Genomic DNA, 22988 nt, shown 5'->3' on the forward strand with positions numbered 1-22988 from the left:
GTATCAGTTATATATTGTGGTCCTTAAAGGAGTTTATTTATTTATCTATCTAAAGCCTATGTGGAAATATAATTTAAAAACAAAAGAGAGAGAGAATTTTAAAGAATGGAGGAAAAGAAGGTTTGAAAACAGTGTATAATCAATAATATAAGAGCAAGTTGAAGCAGAATAGCAGTCAAGTTGAGATGTCTTTTAAAAGCCTTAATAAAAAGAAGAAAAAATCAAAACACAATATTTGAAACCTGTGGATAATCAATAACAAATCAAAACCAAGAGAATTAAAAATGAAATGAGAAATGTAAACATATAGAAATGTTTAAAAAGTAAAGATTAAAAAGGTAATAGAAAATAAAACAGATATAAACAGATTTAAAAAACAAAGATGTGTTCTCCTAGAGACTGTGTGCTCTTAATGGTTTTATTGAGCGGTCTTTGTGTCTTCGCCCTGTTTCATGAACTCAGCTTGCTCTGTTGGCCCCTTCATCTGTGCTACTCACAGTGTCCATCGGCAAGAATATCATGCCCCTCCAACACTGGGTCAGGTGCTGCTCTCCTTCGTGGTGGGCTGGTGGGTCCCTCCCACTCAAGATGCCGCAGTCAGTGCTGTGCCACTTGCTCCATAGGTGGACTCAGCTTCAAGAATAACAGCTTTATGGAGATATAATTCACATACCATAAAATGCAGCCTTTGAAAATGTGCATTAGGGTTTTAAGTACATTTCAGAGCTTTGTAGCCGTCACCCACAAAAGGAACCAGTACCCTTTAGTAAGTCAGTCCCTAACCTTCCTTTCCTTTAGCCCCCAGCAGCCACCACTCTACTTTCTGCCTCTACGGATTTGCCTGTTCTGGGCATTTCATATAAGTAGAACCATAGAGTATGCTGCCTTTTTAGATTGTCGTCTTTCATTTAGTGTGACGTTGTCTAGGCTCATCCATGGTGTAGCATATATCAGTACCCAAATTCCTTTTTGTGTTCAAGTAATATGCCATTGTTATAAATACTCCACATTGGTAATCCATCCATCAGTTGATGATGAATAATTCTGCTGTAAATGCTCATGGAAAAGTTTTTGTGTGAACACATATTTTCAGTTCTCTTGAGGATATATCAAAAAATGGAATTTCTGGGATGTATTCTACTTTTAACATTTTAAGGATTTGCTGAAGTAGTTTTTAAAGGGACTGCATCATTTTATATTTCCAGTACTAATGTATGAGTAGTCCAGTTTCCCCACATCCCCAACACTTTTTATTACCGGGTTTATAGATACATATTATATATCATATATCATGTATATTTGTCATCCTGGTTGGTGTGAAGTGGCATGTCATTGTGCTTTGATTTCTGTTTCCCTAATGCCTACTGATGTTGAACATCTTTTTATGTGCTTATTTCCCATTCTTATGTCTTCTTTGGAGAAACATCTGTTCAAATTCTTTGCCCATTTTAATTGTATTTGTCTTTGTATTGTCACGTATTAAGTCTTCTTTGTCTATTCTGGATAAAAGTCCCTTATCAGGGAAAATATTGGAAATAATTTCATCCATCCTGTGGATTGTCTTCTTACTTTCTTGATGAAGCCCTTTGAAGCACAGAAGTTTTTAATTTTACAGAAGTCCAGTTTACTTGATTTTTTTTCTTTTGTTGTTTGTGCTTTTGGTGCCATTTATTACAAGTATTTGTAATCCAAAGTCCTGAAGATTTTCTCATTGTTCATTTTCTAAAAGTTTTATAGTTTCAGGTCTGTGATTTATTTTCAGTTAACTTTCATAAATGGTGTTCAGATAAAAGTTCAATTTTCTTTCTTTCCAGGTGTTTGTGCAGGCGTCCCAGCATCATTTTAGTAAAGATTATATTTTCCCCATTGGATTGTCACAGCACATTTGTCAAAAATTAAATGGCTATGTGTAAGAGTTTGTTTATGGACTCTCAATTTCTTTTCTCTCAATCTATTTGTCTGTTCTTTATGCAAGTACCACACTGTATGGATTACAGTTTTGTTAGTCAGTTTTGAATTTGGAAACTTAAAACTTTGTTTTTTTTCAAGATTGTTTTGACTATTATGGGTATCTTGCATTTCCATATTAGTTTTATGATCAGCTTGTTCATTTCTGCCAGAAAGCCAGAGTTGCATTGCACCTATAGGTCATTTTGAGGACATTTGCCATCCTAACAATAATAAGGCTCCTGATCCATGAAAACAGAAGAGCTTTCCATTTATTTTAGGTCATTTTTAAATTCTATCAGTAGTATTTTAGTTTTCTATATACAAGTTTCAGACATTTTTCTCAGTATTCCACATATTTTTGTTAATATTCCTAAGTATTTTATTCTTTTTGATGCTATTGTAAATGAAAATGATTCCTTCATTTTATTTTTAGATTATTCACTACTGTTGTATAGAAATATAATTACATTTTATATATTGATTTGTGTCTTACAATTTTGGTCAGACTGGGTTATTAATTTTAATTGGATTTTTTTCTTTTCTCTCTTTTTTTTCTTTGTGGATTCCTTGTGATTTCAATATATAATATCATATCATCTGGAATCAGAACAGTTTTATTTCTTTCTTTCTAATCTAGAGGCTTTATTTTCTTTGTCTGGTTGCTTTGACTAGAACCTCTAGTACAATGTTGATTGTGGGAGGAAATAATTCAGTCTTTCAACATTATGTATGATCTTTGCTCCAGGTTTTTCATAGATGTTCTCTGTCAAGTTGAGGAAGTTCTCTTCTATTCCTAGTTTTTATCCTTTTTTCTATTAATATGGCGTATTACATTAATTGACTTTTGTATGTTGAACTGCCTTTGCATACCTGGATACATCCCACTTAATTGTGGTCTATTTTATATGTTACTGGATTGGATTTGCTTGTATTCTGTTGAGGATATTTGCATTTATATTCATAAGAGATAGTCTTTAGTTTTCTTGTGTTGCCTTTGTCTGGTTTTGGTATCAGTGTGATGCTAGTCTCATTGAATGAATTGGGAAGTGTTCCTTCCTCTTTATTTTTAGATGAGTTTGCGAAGCATTGTTTTCTTTTGTTTGTTTTTGTTTTTGTTTTTTCTTTAAGTATTTGATGGAATTCACCAGCAAAGCCATATGGGCCTAGCATTTCCTTGTGGGAATGTTTTCGATTACTATTTCCGTCACTAATTACTGTAGGATTATTTGAGTTTTCTATTTCTCCTTGAATTGGCTTCAGCCATTTATGTCCTTCTAGGAATTTATCCATTTCATCCAGATTATCTCATTCATTGGCTATATAAATCCATGGTATTCCCTTATGTTCCTTGTTATTTTTGTAAGGGCAGTAGTGACATCCTTCCTTTCATTTCTCATTTAGTAATTTGAATCTTCTCTCTTTTTTTTTTTAATACTAGCTAAAAATTTGTCAATTTTGTTGATCTTTTCAAAGAACCAACTTTTCTTTCTGTTGATTTTTCTCTGTTGTTCATCTATCCTCTATTCCATTTATTTCTGCATTTAGTATTTTGATTAGAATGTTTAATTCATTTACATTAATGTAATTTCTTATCAGGTTGAAGTTACATCTGCTATCTGCTTTCTATATGTCTTTTTTTTCCCATTCCTCTATTACTACACTTTTTGTACAAAGTAGGCATTTTCAAGTGTGCCATTTTAACTTGTTGTTTATTTTATCTTTTTTCTCCTCCTCCTCCTCCTCTTCCTCCTCCTTACTTCTCCTCCATTGCCCTGGAGATAGTAATTAACATCTTGTTTTAAAGCAATCTAGTTCACATGAATGCCAACTTAATTTCAATAGTACACCAAAACTTTGCTTTGGTATCAGTCTTTTCCCTCCCCCTCCTCATGCTGTCACTGTCATACAAATTACACCTTTATGCATTACAAGCATATCTACACAGTTTCATATGTATTGTTTTATGCAGTTGTCCTTTACATCAAATAGAACAAAACATTTACATGTAATACTCTATTTATACTGTTTTATTTTTTTACTCATGTAGTAGTGCTTTATATTTTTCAGGTGAGTGTCCTTTCATTTACACCTGCTGGACTATCCTTTGTATTTCTTGTAGGGCAGGCCTGCTAGCAATGGATTCTTTCAGGTTTTGTTTTTGTAGGGGTGTCTTAATTTCTCCTTTAATTTTTTTGAAGGATCATTTAGCTGGCTATAAAATACTTGGTGACAGTCTTTTCCTTTTATCACTTTGACGATACCATCCCAATGCCTTCTGGTCTCCATGGTTTTTGATGAGAAATCAACTGTCTTATGGAGGAGCCTTTCTATATGTTGAGCCACTTTTCTCTTTCTTCTGTCAAGGTCCTTCATTCTTGTCTTTTGACACACTGAGTCTGATATGCCTATTTTAGATGTCTCTACGTTTATACCACATGGAGTTTGTTGAGCTGCTGGGATGTACAAATTAATGTGTTCATCAAATTTGGGAAGTTTTCAGCCATTATTTCTTTATATATTCTTTCTGCCCCTTTTTTTCTCTCCTTCCTTCTGGCTCTCCCATTATGTGTGTATTGGTATTGTTGATGGTGTCCCACCTATCTCTGACACAGAGGTCATTTTTTTTTCATTCCTTTTTCTTTCTGTTCCACAGGCTGGATAATCTCACTAGTTTTAAGGTAACTGACTGTTTCTTCAACCAGTTCATATCTACAGAGAAACCTCTTATTGAAGTTTTCATTTTAGTCATTATATTTGTATCTGTAGAATTTCTAGTTGGTTTTTAGTATAAATTTTATTTATTGATACTCTCTGTACAATGAGATGTTCACATAATTTAATTCTTTAGGCATGGTTTCTGTTAGCTTTTTGAACATATGTGTAATTGCTTATTTATGTCTTTGTTTAGTAAGTCCAGTGTCTGGGCTTCCTCAGGGAGTTTCTATTGACTTCTTTTTCCCCTCTGTTATGGCCAAACTTTTCTGTTTCTTTGTACACCTTGTAATTTTCTGTTGAAAACTGGACATTTAAAATATTACAATGTGGCAGATCTGAAAGCCTGATTTTCCTCATCTCCAGGGTTTATTGTTGATTCCATTGTCGTTCCTGCTGCAGCTATTTATTTACTTTCGTGAACAAATTCTGTAAAGTCTGTATTATTTATCACGCATGGCCATGAGATCAGTGTGTGTGCAAAAAGCCTAGTTGTCATCACTGTAATAATGATTGGATAGTGATTTCTTTCAATGCCTGGAGCCAATCGTTTGAGCTGTTGCCAGGTGGCTGTGTGTCCGCGTGCTGAGGGATGCCCTCAGCACCGGCAGGCAATCTGCAGCTCTTCCGTAGCCTTTGGTTCTTGCTTATGCAGAACCTCAAGTTCAGCCAGAGTTGAAGGCTTAAGATTTTCTCAGATCTTTCCTTGCCATGTGCCACACATGTGTACGGCCTTCTACAATTCTCAGAATTTTTTGGAGTTTTTAACCCTACCTTCACCCCCAGAACGTCTCATTACTCAATTATGCCTTCTAAGTTTCCTAGTCAGCATCTAGTTAGCCCCTCCTGGTCCCACTGCCTCAGGCAGTTGTAATGTTAAATACTCACTGCTGATTGTTTTCCACACACACTCTGGGGACAGGCAGTTTGCACAGCATGAGTTTGTTATAGGTCACATAGTGACAGCTCTCTGGGGACGGATTTTTTGGGTAACTTTAAATCACTTCTGCCCCTACCTTGATTGTGAGACTATTGCTTTTAAAGGCCACCATTTAGGTGAGGATACAGGGATGGGGTAGATCAAGTAACAATGTCACAAATCTTACTATCTTTATGGAGATTTAGCTGTTTTATTTTTCTCAAATAAACATTCCCCGGATTGATGGAAGCCTTGATTTAATTTCCAGAGTTCTACATAGGTTAATTTTGACAAATTTTGTTACTGTCATTGCTTCATATAGGAGTAAGATTTCCAAGATTTTTACTCAGATATTCTAGAAGTGTATCCCATTTGCATTTGTTTTTAACTGAGTTACTTGCAAGACTAACTAATTCTACAGATCCAGCTCCATTCACATAAGAGTCCATCTGCATGGCTTCTCCTACAGGGAGCTGTGTGCAACCTGTTGTCAGTTTGTTGTTTTTCTTATTAAAGTGTAGGTGTTTTTAAAAATATGCTCATGAATAGCCCTTTGTCATTTTTACATGTTACAAAACTTCCACTAGTCTGTGGCTATTTTTTTCCCTCTCTTTTCGTTGCTTTAATGAAGTTCTCACTTTTAAGGATTTTCAGTATAGCAGTATGTGGATGCTGATCACACGGGTGAGGCATTTAACTGCTGTCTAAACCTCAGTCTTTGCTCTGATTCACTGTCTAGGACATCTGAACACATCTACTGAACCCCGTATACCAAAGGATCCTGACAGCCCTAATTAAAAAATGCTTTTTAAGTAAAGCAAAAAATATTAACTTTCACACTGGAAAAGACAAATCTCAAATTTCCTAGCTGACCTTGCTTTCTGTGATCATTAGCTACATCATGTTTATAGAGCCGACAGGCATATTGTGCTACTGATTTTATTTCATTGGATTTTAGAATGCAGAACACATTTCAGGCCCACTTATACAACCATATGTGTATCTTTAAGGATATATACATATGATAATGTCTTTATTATAAGTACCTTATTTTATTTTAAGTACCAACAGCTGTTAACTTCATTAAGGAAATCTTGGAACTGCAGAACTGAAATTTTTCATACCACCATCATCCTGTAGCCACTCTTTTGCACTTAGATGTGTTGCAGAGTATTTTTCTGCTCCCTAGAAATGAAAAATGTTGAAGGGGAAAAAAAAAGCCTCCTCTAATAAATATAGTCCAAATCATTCACTTATCTGAACAATGGCCACCATTTTAGTCCACACCAATCCATCTACTCATACTGACTCAGAGTCCTCAACACGACAATCCACCCTTGAAGTCAGGGTCCTCAGCACACGTTCTATCCCCTCCCCATTCCTTGTTGATTCTGACCAACTCTTGTCCAACACGTCCTGCCAGGCTCTTTGCTGCCTGACTGCAGTTTTTAATTTTTACTTTTGAGTTCCAGGCTGCGCCTAGTGATTTCCAGAGAAACACCAGACACCTGGCTCATCAGGACGTGTGGGGAGGATTTCAGGAAGCTGTTACCCTAAATCACTTGCAGATAAGTGAGTGGCTGTTGTGAGCATTCCTTCTAGATCTCTGAAATGCCAGCTGCATCCACCCCAGCAAAATAACCTAGCTCCTCCAACCACCTCTGCCTCCATTCATCTAGCTTTCTGCTTTCAGTGACACTCAGAAGCTGCTGATGGGCATTATATTTGTATGTATATTATTTTAATTGAAGTATAGTCAGTTACAATGTGTCAATTTCTGATGCACAGCCCAATGTTCCAGTCATTCATATACACATATATATGTATGTATTCCTTTTCATATTCTTTTTCATTAAAGGTTATTACAATATATTAAATATAGTTCCCTGTGCTATACAGAAGAAATTTAGGTTTTTTTAACTATTTTTCTATATAGTAGTTAATATTTGCAAATCTCAATCTCTGATGGGCATTTTTAAAGCCACATCTGGAACCCTTGCTGCAGAAGAGTCTGAGAAATATATTTTCAACCTCACAGCCTTTTGGTTAGGAAGTTGGAATGAAGGCTGAGCTGGCTCACCTAATTTGTCTGCCTATGTGAGTAAAGAGGTCTGGAGTTTCATGGCCCAATGAAATGTCCCAGCCCTTCAGTAGCAAACTCTGAAAGCAACCAAAATGCTCCCATCTACCAGAGCATGACTTGTACTTAGACACTGCTGGACATAACCACCAATGCTGTCTAAGGCATCGTCTTCATCTGGTGCACACTTTCTTTAGATGTCTAGTTTCCTGATTAACAGGACAAGCTGGTTTGGATTCCCAGGGTCACAGGCAGCCTTCTGCCTGACTTTGGTGTATATATGTTCATTGAAGAGTCCTTTCTCAGATCAGCTAGAGCTGCCTGGTGTGTGGTTTGTCAGAGAATGTGGGTGCAGTGCTCCCCACTCCCCAGAGTCCTACCAGTTGTTTTATTGCAGGAAGAGAGAGAGCAAAAGAGACAAAACAGGAAGTTCTTGTCCAGCCTCAAACACAGTCACCCCCGCCCAGGGCTCTTGCTCTGGGACACAAAGAAGTACAGGTCAGCAGCGATGTGGCCTCGGTGTACTCCAAAACATGGTGTGGTTGTACTGGGCTATCTGTGTCTTTCATGGACCCTGCAAAGTTCTCGGCTTTGTGAAATGGGGAACTAAGGAACTCCCACCCGTGCCTGTAGCTCCCAGGGTTTGTACCCTTACTGGTTTTGAGGATTTGCTGGCAACTCATTCTTTTTCACCAGATCATTTCTCGGTTACACGGCAGTCCTGTGACTTCCTTTTCAGAACTGCTCCTTAAGTTCGGGATTTAGTGAAAGATGCCATTTTACCCTGTAAGTTCATGTTCAGGGAGGAGGAGGAAGACAGCACAGATCAGAATTGCTGTTTTGCTTTTTTTGTTGTTGTTTTCATAAGCCGTCTCCTGTTGTCAAATAGACACGGAGCAAATGAATGACTGTTACACTCCCATTTGAATGATGAGGAAAGTGACACTCAGGGAGAGGAGGCAAATTTCCTGAGGTCCCAAAGACAAAAAGGGATGAGTACAGAATAAGATCCCTGCAAATTTCTTGGCTGTCGTCAGCCTTTAGGTCAGTGACAGAGTGCCGTGTGTAGTAGTAAAGTTGTGGCGTGCTTTTAGAAGGGTGCAGATGTTCTTGTTTTTGTTGATACAATCACACTGTTTTGTCTGGGACTCTGAAAAAGAGAAATGGGTACGAAAATGTTGGTTTCTCGTCCTTGGTCCTTCCTCACCCACACAGATATGGACCCTTCCATCTGCAGCAGGAATAAGAGCCCCAGCCTTCCCATCTCATGAGATCAGTACTCATTCATTTCATCCCTGCCCACCTGTAGGCAATAAAGCACAGCATGATTTTCATGTCCTGCTTCACTGATTCTTGTGAAATTAGGTGTTTGAAGATAGAAACTCATGAAAGGAAGCTGCTTCTTTTTATATAAAGTGCAGTAATTTTATTAGCAGAGAAGGAAATTGAGGGTTTTCTTTATTGAAAATCAATAGAGATTTCAAGAGTATCTGTATTTCTGATGCATAGATTAAAATGACAATATCTAGAGGGATTACAGAAACACAAGGAAGATACCAAAAGTGTCTTTAAAGAGCTTTTCTAAGACTGGGCTTTTAAAGAGACTGTTAGTTGACAGAGACCCTCTTCTCACCCATAGTCCCTCTCCTTAGGTTGGAAAGGGCCAGCGTTTCACCTGTGTGCAGTCCTGGTGCTTCAAGTGAGTTGTGGGGTAGGGCGGTGCACATAGTGCTGCCTTCAGTTTGTCCATCCTAAGTAACCCCTGGCAGTCAAAGGGCGAATGTGTTGCAACGACATGCATCATTCGCCATGCTCTCCGGGGTGTGTGCTTATCTCAGCTCATCCAGACTCAGGTGATGGCAGAGCAGAGAGTGGTGACAAGAGTTCAGCCATGAGTAGCAGGGAGCACCTGGAGTCAGCAGGGTCCCAAGTGGCTAGGAGTTCCAGGTGGAATTCCCAGGACTTCCCACAGCTCATTCATTCAGCTAATACTTCCCCAGCACCTGTGATGTGCTGGTGCTTCCTTTGTGAACAGAACAAATTCCCTGTCCTCATGAAGGTGATGTTCTAGTGGACATAAGAAATGATACATGCAGAAGCAGACCCAGGTCAGGACACATGAGTGCTGTCTACTTTGGAGTGCACAAGGTGAGATCATTTGGGAAGGAATGTATGATACAGGAAAATGTGGGGGAGAGGATGGCCATATCCCAGGTCTTATTTGGGCCCCTGAGATGCACCTCGTGAAGTGTGAGTCCTTGGTTTGCACAGGAATGAATTCAAGAGAGAGCCACAGTTCAGTAAATATAGATTAATTCAGAGAGATATATACTCCACAGACAGAGTGGGCTGTTTCAGAAGGCAAGAGAAAGGCCATGAGGTGTGGGGTTTGGGTGCTCCAGTTTAAAGTAAAAGTAGATACACACTCCACAGACAGAGTGTGGGCTGTTTCCCTCAGCAGAGAGAGCAGCCATGAGGTGTGGGGTTGTTAGTTTTTATGCACTCCATATCTTCATATGCTAATAAGTGGGAGGAATATTCCAACTGCTGTGGGAAAGGTATTGGAATTCCCAGAAATTGGGCCACCCCTCACACTTTGACCTTTTATGGTCAGCCTTGAACCTGTCCTGGCACCTGTGGGAGTGCCATTTAGCATCCTGCTGTATTTCGGAGAGTGTTTATTGAAGCTCAAGATCTACTGGGAGTTGACTTTTCCACCGTCTTGGTGCTAATGGCTGTGCCATTCTTTTAATGGCTTTGCCCGGCCCCCTTCCCTCCTGTCTCATGAAGGAGCTCTGGACTGATAGCACAATTGCAGAGCAGGGGACAGAGTGGAAAGAACTTCATAAGTGGAAGGTGGAAGGCAGTGTTGGCAGTAGAATTCTCAAGTCAATTATAAAGTAAGGGTCTTCTGTTTGCTGGGATTACATGGTGTCACATTAGGGAGCTGTGAGCCTTGGGGACTTCAGTGAGTGGGTGGCTCACTGTGTAAACTGTGTTGCTTCTTAGGCGTCCCGAGGACAGTTGGCTTATAGGTGACCCATTCACTCAAGCAGGCGTCTATTTGGGGATTTTCTGCATGTGAGGCTAACATGGGTCACATGGGGGACAGGACCAGGCAGTCACAGCTTGGTCCACAGTCACCTAGTGCCCTCACGGCTTTCATCCCATGGATGCGTCACCTCCCCCTCGATGGGGACAAGGGCACAAGTTGTGGGGCAGCTTCTCAGTGGTGGAGGCATTGCTCTCCAGACCCAACACTCAACAGCATGGGCCCCTGCTTTTGGCCACAGTCTTGGCTAAATGAGGCTGTTGGGTAGCTGAGCTCATGAGACGTGGGTCCTATGCTTCGATTCTCACCAAGAGTTTTACTTTTGAAGGTTCTGGTCAGACAGCCACAAATATTCCGTAGCCCATAAACAAAGAACAGTCTCTTTCAGTCGGGGAAGGTCACACAGGAGGATAACGGATCATCCCGAGCACAGAAGAGGCCAAATCAGTCCTGCCATCAGGGGTATGACAGACGAACCATCTCAGTTCCCCTTACTAGTTGTTTACTTGGAGGATCTGGGGTATTTGGGTGACCTGCAAGTATCAGGAAATAGTACACGAGGGCTTTGTAGATTTTCTGGTCCGGTGTTAACTCACCCCATTGTAGCTGTCGTGCAAGGAAACAAAACTTGGTGGACAACAGGCCATGGCCTCTGCTCCCTGGTGGGGCCAGGAGGTTACAATGTTAAGTACGATTGCGGGGGCATCATTTCTATGTTGAGAGGCCAGATGGCCTTACATATCTCTCATGCTGGATGTCTAAGTTGCAGAGGGAAACTGGATTCCATCCAGCTCTCCAGCCAAGGAGGAAACCAGAAGTGGCCTCCTCCACCAACTGTGAGCTCTTTGCCTCCACTGACAGCAGCAGCTATAGACAAAAGCTGGGCTGCCCCCTGCGTTTCCGTGTAAACATCCGAGTAGCCACAGCAATGGCCTCGTGAGGGTTGGTGTGCCCAGGGAAGCGCTGTGTGGGACGGAGGGAGGAGTGCCGGGGTCAGACACCGGGCGGGCAGGCAGGCAGTGAGGGCATCTGTGCAGTGCAGGCGCCATGGAGCTGAGCCAAAGGGAGGCGGGTTTTGGAGCAGGGAGCCTGGGCAGTGCCGTGTTGTTCTTAAGAAAATCCTGGGCTCTGGATCCACGAAGTCATTGGCTCGATTCCTGACCCCAACCCTCATCTTGGGCAAATGTTTGAAGCTTTCTGTGCCTCTGTTTCTTGGTGTCCCAAGTGGGAACAATTGTAGCAATTACCTCTGAGAGTCAGGAGGGCCTTTATAGATGTCATTTCATTATGCTCACAGCAGCCCACGAGCACGGTGCTAGGTCCCCCAGTTTACATGGGGCAGACGGGTAACCTTTTAATCAGTAATCACGCAGCTAAGAATGGTCAGAACCAGCGTTTGAATATGATACCTGTGTCCAGATAATTTCTATTCTCACTCAGTATTACTGGAAAACTAGTAAAGTCAGAACAAACACTGCTGGGAAGTGGGAGCTTGAAACATGTTTGTCGTCTTCGCTATTGGGGAGTGTTGAGTTCACGTTCCTCACAGCCCGTCCGAGGATCCCTGCATCTCCGGCTGCCCCTGGTGGGGTCTGCAGGGCTCTGGGCAGCTTCTCCTTGATCTCTACCCCAAGGCTCTCTGCTCTCTGCAGGTTGATTCTCAACCCTGACTGCTCAGTAGAGCTAATGTCTAAAACCAAAAAAAGGCGGGGCGGGTACGGCTCAGTGGTAGAGGACGTGCTTAGCATGCAAGAGGTCCTGGGTTCAATTCCCAGTACCTCCATTAAAATAAATAAATCTAACTACTCCCCACAAAAAGGAAAGAAGTATTTTAAAAAATAATAAACAGTACAAAGGCCCCACTCCAGGCTGGGATGCACTATGTTTTAAAGGCTCCCAGATGCTTCCCATGTGTAGAAGGGTGAGAGCTACCCCTATACACCTCTTCTCGTGAGCTTGTCCACTCACACCCATTAGCCTCTTGAAACAGGAAAACTACTTGGCTCAGCCTAGAACTTTCTCCCAATTTCTAGACTTTTATTTGCCTACTGCACATCTCTCCTGGAGCCCACAGGCACCCAGCCAGAACTGAATCAGTTGTCTCCTCTCATGACTTGCTCCTCTTCCTGCCCTTCTTATTTCTGGGAATGGCACTATAATTTAGGACACTGCCAAAGCCAGAAAGCTAGCTGGCATCTTTCACCTCTTCCTGCTCTTCCATCACACCTGTGGCCAATCCGCCCACCTGCTGAAATGTTTCTTCTCTCTCCTCCAGGCGGGGCTTCAGCAGGCCTTCACATGAACCTGCCAATAGGTCTCCCTGCCTCTATCTTGTCTCCTTCTAGATCACTTTGCATGTCACCTCTACATTGGAGGCACACAGAGTCCTGTGTGTTGTGCACCTGTGGTCTCTCCACCTGGTTGCCTCACCTGCCTCCCACACCCTGTGCTCCCTTCTAGACTATTTGCAGTTCCTGGAAGGGACCTGGCTCTCTTTGGCCTCCCTCCTCTGCATGTGCAGCTCCCCAGGGAGAAATAGCCTTAACATTATACCTTCACCTGATCACTTCTAGGGCATCTCAGAACTCACCACAGTGGTTCCCTCCTCTGGGAGAGCCTTGGCTACAGTTCTGGCTCTCTGCCCCGAGCACCCTCTGCTGAATGTTATCCAAGCCCTCTTAACACGCCTCCTCAGCTATCATTTCATGATGACTCCTGTGCACCTAGGAGCTCCCGGAAGCAGGGACTGTGTCTTTTTTCTCTTTATTCTCAGAGCATGGTAGGGACTCAGGTATAACGGTGGAGGGAAAGGTGGTTATTCTGCATTTTCTCTAGAGTTGGGGCCTAGGGGTAACAATCTGATTGGAAGAAGGGCTTAGGGGATTTACCCTGAAGCCACATTTTCAATTAACATTTCATGTTGTTTTTGTCTACAATTTGAAGTTACGAGTCTTAAAACAGAATGACGATTTCTAAAAATTAGTTTACCGAAGATTGAAGAAAATGGCAGTTTTTCATATTTAAGAATATTATTTTAATTTTGTGTGACTGGGGTGGTGGAAAATAGAAATGCAGGTGTTAGTAAAGCATTCTCATCCCCTTCCACACCCTCAGGCCCTTCGGACAGAAAAGACAGAGTGATGGGAGGAGAAGACTTGGAGGGTGGACCGTGCAGTGCTTTTAAATTGTGACGGTTACTTGTGCTTTTTTTTACTTTCTTTTTTAATGGAGGCAATGGGGCTTGAACCCAGGACCTTGTACATGCTTAGCACGTGCTCTACCACTGAGCTATACCCAACCTTCCCCCCAATATTTGTGTTTTTAGTGGGCATAATGTCCTGGTAGCTGGTACTTTAGCATCAGACACAGTCACCTGCCTCTGACCATCACGTTAATATCTTTCCCCTGAGCTAGAGAGCTAGTCTGTTTCCAAAAGTTCAATAAATTATCTACATTTTCCTTTTTCTTAAAAAAAGTTATTAACTCATTTTTCTCTTTAGTATCGCCTATAAATAAAATGTGATTTTATTAACCATTTACCAAAGTGTTAAGTGTAATAAATATTAAGTACAGACTTCTGAAGCATCAGTCATCACTGAAGATCCACATTCTGCTGTTCTCTCTCTCTGTTAGTCACCATACTTCTGGAGTTCTGGAAGCGGCGCCAGGCAGAACTTGAGTACAAATGGGACACGGTTGAACAGGAAGAACAAGTGCGGCCAGAATAGGAGGCGCGGTGTCCCCACGTGGAGATAGGTGAGATTACCCAGGAAAAGCAGGCGCTGTTTAGATGCACTTTAGTCTGTTTACTTCTGGACTTGTCAGCCTTGGCTGCATGTTGGAATCACCAGGGGACCTTAAAAAATGTTGGTGCCTGGATTCCATCACTGCAAAGTCTGATGGTATTTAGTGGCCTGGGGTGCATTCTGGCATAGGGAAGTTTATAAAGCTCCTCTGGTTATTCTAATGTGTAGCCAAGGTGAAGGAGCACTGCCTGGAATGGTGGACACAGAAGAGATGTGTGGTCCTTCCTTCATAATAACAGTAAAAATGGGGAAAAGAAAAAGACTGGTATAAGTGTATAAGAGGCATTGATTTGTATCCTTACATAACACCAAAAAATAAATGCAAAATATAAATTAGCTGCTATGACATAGATGTAGAAGGAAAGACACATTCGTTTTTATAGTTGACTCCCATTTTTTCACATGTGCCTTCATTATTGTGGCTTCCTTTTCATCGTAGACTAGGTGCCCCCTTGCCTTGAACTAAGTCCCGGTCACTGCTCCCCCTTCTGGTTGGGATGTGCACAAAGCAGCATGGCTCTCATCCTAAAGTCAGAGAAAGGGTAGAAGAAGCAGGGAAACATTTGTTGAGGTGCCATCAGTGTTTGAGCAGTGTTTGAGCATGGCATTTTACATAATTGGAAATGTAAATTTATTGCTGCCACTCCTGCTGCAAAATTAAAAAAATAAAACTGTATATCTTTGTATCAACATTCCAGAGCTATGAAAAGATGATTTTTTGAGTCATCTGTAATATTGCTTCTTTCCATCAGCTGAGATAATTTAGAGATGATGGTGCTTGCAGTCAGCAGCAGCAGGAGAGTAGGTTGTGAGCATGAATAACACTTGGAAAGAAAATGCTTTTATTAGGAGCATCTGAAAATGTCTCCAAATATAGATTTAATAAATTGAATCACAGATCTATAGAATGTTGGCACTGAAAACGTCTGGAGGGAGCAGGTCAAACTCCTCTTTTTATAAATGGAAAAAAATGAGGTTCAGCTACCAGTAGAAAGTGACATTGGTCTTTTACAATGTAATACGCTTCTAATAGTCCCCATTATGAATAGTTCCAATTGTTTACAACTGAAGATGGGGGTCAAAGCGTATGTTGGTGAATGACTGTACATTCAGAGATGAAAGCTGAAACTTAGACAAAGTTAGATGTTTATAATGCTTTTGAGTCCTGAAAAACAAAAACTTATCATATTGGCAGCATACAAAAAATACTGAAGAAAAGTTTTTTGGTCATTTAAACTGCCAAGTTTAAATTTAAAATTGCCAGCTAATAAGTTTAAATTTTCATTGGAACATGCTTGTTGAAAAATTGAAGATGAAGACTCATTTCACTTGATCATTCTTCTTTATTTAAAAAATTGCCTAATTTTTTTTTTAGTTTTTTAATTGAAGCATTTTACTTTACTTGTGAAAGCATGCTCCATTGTTTAGAGAGGCCAGCGTTGTGGTAGTGAGAGCTTGGGAATGAAGTTGCCTAAATTCATATTTGAACACAGCAGCTTGCTTCCTGGGTGATCTTGAACAACTTAACTTCTGTGTGCCATAGTTTCCTATAAAATAAGAATAAGAGAGTTGCTTCTTCATGACTGTGGTAAGGATGGGTCGAAGTAATGTACAGAATCTACTTGGAAGTCTTCCTGGCACAGAGGAAGGGTCATGTACTTAGTTACAGCTATTTTTATACTTTATCTGGTTTTATAATCCAGGTAAATCTTGAGTCTTACTGATTTCATCTCTTAAAAATATTCTAAATATAAACTCTAAAATGGAAACTAAAACTTCATAGTTGTAGCTAATTAACACATAAAGCTCAGCCAAGAAACACACAGTGGAGATCAGTTAGCTGCAGACCCCTGTGACACTTTCTGTCCTGCACAGACTCTAGGCTGTCACTACCGTCACTTCTGTAATCAAAGGCAAGCTAAGGAATAGAGCTTTAAAGCTTGGCCTCGTCAGATGCTCAGACCATGGCAGAGAAACAGTTTACTGTTCACATGTGCATTTTCAAAAATAGTATTAACATGAACACTATACATATTTTGTTGTGTGTTTGACATCGTTAACAGAAAAGAAAAGAAAAAAAAACAGGAAAAAACCCCATGCATTTACAAATAAGGAGGCTATGGCTGAAAATTATTATTTTTTTAAATTATGTTTAGGATTTAGTGACCAGTTAGGAGAAAAATAATTTCATTGGTGTAATCCCTTGATTGACTAAACTTGTCTTTTAATTAGGAAGAAGAGTGTGTTCCATTTACCACCTGGGGAAAGTTTATACATATAACCCTTTGTGCAAGTGCTCTATTTCTGGGTAAGAACCTGCCACAGACTTTTAAAATCTAATGTGAAGTGCTGAAAAAACTGAACATCAAGTGGGGAACTATGTAGTCTCATAGAGAAAACTTTATCCAGAGAACATCTGAGCCAACGCAGGGCACCACTCTGGAGGATCCACAGTCTCTTCTTCTCACAGTGCTTCCCCCAAATCTTTTCACCTCATTTGTTCAAATCAGATCAGTGGTTTAGGATTCTCCAGGGTATGATTAAGAGACCAGATGGAGGCATTAAGATTTCTAAAATTTTCCAAGAGTAATAACCAAGGTAAAATTCTAAGAATAGCCTAACAAAAGGATAGAAGGAACTATCAAAAAATAAAAGTAAAAACTACTGAAAGATATAAAAGATGCTTTAATGACATGATTCTAGATTAAAAGATCATATCTCCAAAATATCAGAAGTTATAAAATTCATTTGGGGTTTATTGTGAAAAAAATCATATTAGTAATATAATAATTAATAAGATAATGAGAGTTTTACTAGTTCAAGAATAGCCAGATTAGAAAATAGGACAGGAAGTCCAGATATGGGCTCTGATATCAATAATAATTTAATATAAGAGATGAAAGGCATTACAAATCAGGGAGATAAATAAAGGTTATTCAGTGAATGGAACACTTGTTAGCTACTTGGGGGGAAAAGAAAAGATTGAAATCTTACAATGAACCATATATTGTGATAAATTCCAGAACCATTTAAAAAGTAACACAATTAAAAACAACTAGAAATAAATATGGATGAGTATACAACCTCTAGATGAGCAATAAGTTTCAGAGGAAAGTATACAAAGATTTCCATGCATCAGAAGAATCCTAATTTTAAACAAAACACCAGAGGAAGTTATTTGTTTACAAATCCAACAAGGGGCTAATTCCTTCAATACATAGAGAGTTCAGATCACTTCAAAGGTAACATCAAAAAAATCTCAGGAGTGTAGAAGGCAGAGAAAGAGGACACACATTCACAAAGGAAAAAATACATGTCACACTCCAATGGTAATTCACTCAGTGCACATCAAAATGAAATAGTTTTCCACCTCTCAAGTGACACAGCTCTGTTTATGAGGATGAAATGCCAGTGATCACCAATCTCATGCCTAAGTTACTGGATATTTTTTGTGAAGTATGGTTGATTTACAATGCTGTGTTAATTTCTGGTGTACTCCTCAAGCCTTCTTAGAAAGCAGTCTGGCAGTTGATATCAAGAGTCAAAAATATTCATATGCTTTAATCCACTAACTCAGCTTTGAAAAACTTTTAATCAGGAATTATTTCAAAATGGCAGGGAAAAGTCAGTATGGATGCAAGTCACAGACATAATTTTATATGTGTGTATATATATATATATAAAATCTCAGCCAAAATATATTCTTCCAAACCTTCACAATGTAGAATAGTATGCAGCTGTGAAAAAGTGTGTCCATGAAAATACTTTGTGACATGTCCAAGTGTTATTCTTAAGATAGGCTTGAGAAAGAAATAATATATAAAATGATTTGCAATATACAAACAATGTACCCTTCTGAAGGAATTATGTCTATAGGTAGAAGCAATTTTCTTATTTTATTTTTTATTCATTTTCAGAGTTGGAGTCTTTTGATTGTAGGTGACAAAATCAATCTCCAATGTGTTTTAACAACAACCAAAAAATGGGGATGCATGGGATTTATTGGTTCCTGTAAATCAAACCTCAGTTCTGAGGTCTGACTTCAGTCAAGGAGAGATACTGTAGCCCAGATGATGTCAAGAGCTGGTTTTGTCCTGTCATCATTCTGTGTCAAAAGATGTCTCAGCATACTGCTTCTAGGCACTCAGCATCCCAGATCATCCATCCAAACCAAGAGAGGTTTCTTTTGGTAGTTTCCTCACTTGATAGAGGAAACTTATCATTCACATGGGCACCAGCACGTTTCTCCTCACATAATAGTGGCTCTTCCTGGGTTATTTTCCAATTCTCCAATCATGTGCGAGGCCAATAAAATGAGGGGTATTATTTGTCTTAAACCAACTGAGATCTACCTCTGGTGCTTCAGAAAGAGTGGGTCAATTGAGCTTAAATCACAGGACTAAAAACAGAAGGGAGGTTATTAATCCTAAAGCAAATTCTGGGTCCTCTCTAAGACTGGGGACAGATCCAGGACAGCAGTTCTGCCCACTACTGAGTACTTTCAAATTTTCTTTAATGAGCAAATGTTAAATTTATGATCAGAAAAGATGATAAATAAGAAGAAACTTGAGGAAGGAGAATGGAAAACTTTCCTGTTTCTTAAGAAATATTGAAACCATTTAGTGCTTGGAAGAAAAATGGAAATGTGTCAAGTTTGTAAAAGTTCTGAAATGAATTAGAATTGATTTCACAGACCATGTAGGAGACAGTGCTATACAGTTAGTGTGTCTTTGGGCTCTTTGAGTATTTCAGTACTTTCACTTAATAGTTGCTTCATTTGGGGCAAATTGCATCATTTCCACATGGCTCTATTTCCTCATCTGTAATAGAGATATAATATTACCTTCCCCACAGGGTGATTGTGAGGATTTAGAAAAATAGATGTGTGCTGAAGCAATAGTAAGCATTTAAGGAATCTTAACTATTATGATTACTTAATATATAATTTAAAAATTATTATGCAGACTTTTTAAAAATGCATACTATTTAAATGGCCTATATGTGCCGTACAAGAAAGGAAGGCTTAATATACCTTCTATAATACATTTTTCTCAGCCTTAACTAATTTTCACATTTAATCACACACACACCAAAAAGTTATTCATTTCACAAGCATGAAGCCTTAATTGTGAAGAAAAGGATGATGAAAGAGAGTAGAAGAGGAAATAAAATGTTTTCTCTACAAACTGATGGCTTAAAAACTAAGAGGAACAACTTTTTAATACTTTGGTCACCATACTCATAGCTAATACTTAGGTAGAGGTTTTTACATGCCTGTGGTTAATATTCCAATTGTTTTCACAATTAGTAAATCATTGACTCATCACAATAGTCCTCTAAATTGCTATTATTATCCCCCCATTATATGGGTGAGGAGATTGAAGCCCCTAGGGGTTAAGAAATTTGCACAAGGCCCCACAACTAGCATCGGATCTGGGATCCAGATGCAGGAGTGTGGCTCCAGGAGGGGCTTGTAAACACTCCCTCTGCTCTCCCCTGCAGGTGCAAGCCAGCCGCCCGCTGTTGCTGTAAATAATATGATGTGGTTCACTTAGTCTTGAAATTCACATTCGTTGTAGCTTTCTCTCTGGGGCAGCCATCAGGAGCAGCCAGGGACACTGAGTACATGATTCTGGACCATGATCAAGATGGTAGATGGAAGGAAAACAGTTTAAAAATGGGATCTTTAATACGCATTCTTCAGTGGCCAGAAAAAATCCTGCCTAGTAAGGAACTGAAACCCTATCAGCCACGTGCAATTTATGCTTCAGACACCCCCACTGTCCTTGGGACAACACAGTCAGAACTACAATGGATCAGGAACATGAATCTTGTGCAAATGCAGGGAGTATGAATACCTGCCATTTTAAGATCTCAAGGAGCATGAAAAGCATGTGAAGCTTTCATCAGCAGAGACCTGCTCTCACTTCCACTATTTCTCTCAGGGCATGTCCTCAGCTTCACTGGTCCTATTCAGAATGAAGGCGACAGCTAGCACTTGCTGACCCCTGAATCAGTGATAGGTTCTCCCTTGAAAGGAAGCATATCCCCTTCATGGGTTACACCTAGTTCATAACCTAAGTAATTCTATAGATGTAGAAGGGATATTTTCATTGGTTCTGCTATCAAAGAATTGTCTCCAGAAGAACATGCCACCAGTTACTCCATTTTCACCCATTTAAAGATATACTTAACAGGCTTCCTTCTTTACTGCAGTTTTAGGTTAACAGAAAAATTCACAGAAAGTGGAGTTCCTATATATTCCCTATGCCCTGCACAGAGTTGCTCCTGCTGTCAGCAAGTTACATTAGTGGATGCCCTCATTCTTTTTGACATCCTACATTCCTCCTCCCCTAAAGTTTAACATGCCTGGTATTCACATCTCTTGTGGCATTTATGTGCAATTTACATCACTTCTCACATTTATGTGAGGTTTACAGCACATGCAATTTGTCTGTGTAAGCGTGGATTGGGGGCAAGTTTTCTGTGTAAAACTACGATCATTAGTGAGTCTCATGCTGCTGGGTTTTTGGGTTGTCAGGTCCTGATGACCATTGCTTCAGTTATTGGGATCACTGTCTATGGACTTTCAGTGTTCATTGTATTTTCTGCAAAACTTCCCAAGAACCTGAATGGAAGAGACCCAGTCCAGAAGTACCTGACTGTGCAGGTTGGCCACGCCCATCACTGCTTCCCTCATCAGTTTTATCATCATCGTGACCCTGAACGCCATATATGAGAAAGTGGCATCATGATGACTGAGTCTGGTAAGCTCCTCCTGCAGCTGAGGTCATTTCTACACCAGTTTTAGAACCAAGTCAAAACAGAGACTATCTTTTAGGCACTTCAATTCCAGTACATTACAGTGTTAAGAAAACTTCAAGTGGAAACATATTTTCTCTAGCCTATGTGAGAAGTGGATTAGCTCAAGCTTTGCATTAGTAAAAGGTACAAAGGAAGCATTAGAATATCCAAGCTCTGTGTAAACAGGTCAGTGCTTAATAATAATTTCAATTACATTAGGTCATGTACCCTATTGTTGAAAGTAAATAGTCTCTATATTGCAAATAAGTGGAAGAGGGTTCTGGTTCCAGAGGCAGATTTTCTTATTCATTATGGAGAGTACAAGTAATCACAGTTTTATGTGCCTTCCCCCCATGCTGTTCCTGTTAGTGTAGCTCCATTCTCATCAGCTGTGGCTTCTATAATAAATGTTTCTTCTCTCTGGCTTGTATCCCACCCAGCGGCTTAGCGGCCCAAGTTAAGTGCTTCCCACACGCTGCATGTGGCTGGGTGGTTCTCCCAGTGGTCTGCTCAGTGGTCATCTTCTGAAAACACCAAGAACAATTCAAATTCTGAACTAGGAGTTAGACTCGTTTTATGTTCCCCAAATACTTCTAGCAAGTTGCCCCGTGTTTTGTTTGTTTACTTCAATAGTCCTACCTTACTGCCGTTCAGGGAGACAAGATAAAATCATTTAGAAGGATGTTTAAAGTAGCTTTCTTTCAACTTACACCTGACAGAAGACAGTTCTTGCCCATTGGATACTGTTGTGCTTATAAATTTTAATGAACGGCTGACTTTTTTTTTTTTTTTTGCCTTGTGGGATATTGCGTTCATAGTGGGAGAAACTCTTACAACAGTGTGTACACTTAGAATTAACATAGTAGCTATGTTAAGGAATTCAAAACAGCTTAAATGAAAACAGTGTGAATTGTGTGTGTATGTGTGCATATATATATATACACACACTCACATATTTACCGTGTTAACTCATGTGTCCGTGGCTTTGATTAGGGTCTCAAAGCCGTTCACAGTTTTGCAGACTTAACTTTTCTTTATTCTAGCTGCAGAGCACCCAAGGACCAGACTGACTATTAGAACAACCTAGCCATGAAGGTGTTCTTGTTCCAGTTTGTCAACTACTACTCCTCATGTTTCTACATCACATTCTTTAAGGGCAGATTTGTGACTTATCAGGGAGATCTGGTGTATTGGCTGTGAAAATACAGAAATGAAGAGGTGTGAATACAGCTTTGTGTTCTGACAGTCTAACGTGATTCATGTTTTCCCTTAGTTGCCCAATTAAGAATGTCTTTACTCTCTGTTCTTTAGATTTTTTTAGGCATAAAATAATGACTTTATTTCATGTTAGAGCTTTCTAAAATTTAAACGAGTTTTTCTTTCTAATATTCCAGTGTGACCCAGGTGGCTGTCTCCTTGAACTGATGACACAGCTGACAATAATCATGGGAGGACAGTCCACCTGGAATAACATATAAGAGGTGTTACTTCCGTGAGTACTCAGTCATGTGATCCTGGGGTGAGAACGGCCCACCCATCCACATCATTTTCCTGCGTGCCATCTCTAATACTGGGGAGACTCTCTGCTTAGTAATGTTCTCCAGATAAGATGATCCAGCCAACAGTGTAAACGTACCTGCTGTTTAATAATTATGCTTAAATACC

The 22988-nt window shown here is 39.9% G+C and overlaps 1 long non-coding RNA gene across 1 annotated transcript; it reads left to right on the plus strand.

The window, feature by feature from the left end:
* Positions 1-6895: 6895 nt before the first annotated feature.
* On the plus strand, positions 6896-22948 carry LOC140689663 (uncharacterized). The gene is made up of 6 exons (XR_012064679.1): positions 6896-7153; positions 14347-14469; positions 16752-16827; positions 21145-21286; positions 22367-22541; positions 22718-22948. It is a non-coding gene; the product is annotated as an uncharacterized lncRNA (long non-coding RNA).
* Positions 22949-22988: the final 40 nt, after the last annotated feature.

The sequence above is a fragment of the Vicugna pacos genome, chromosome 27 (assembly GCF_048564905.1).
Source record: "Vicugna pacos chromosome 27, VicPac4, whole genome shotgun sequence".
Taxonomy (NCBI): domain Eukaryota; kingdom Metazoa; phylum Chordata; class Mammalia; order Artiodactyla; family Camelidae; genus Vicugna; species Vicugna pacos.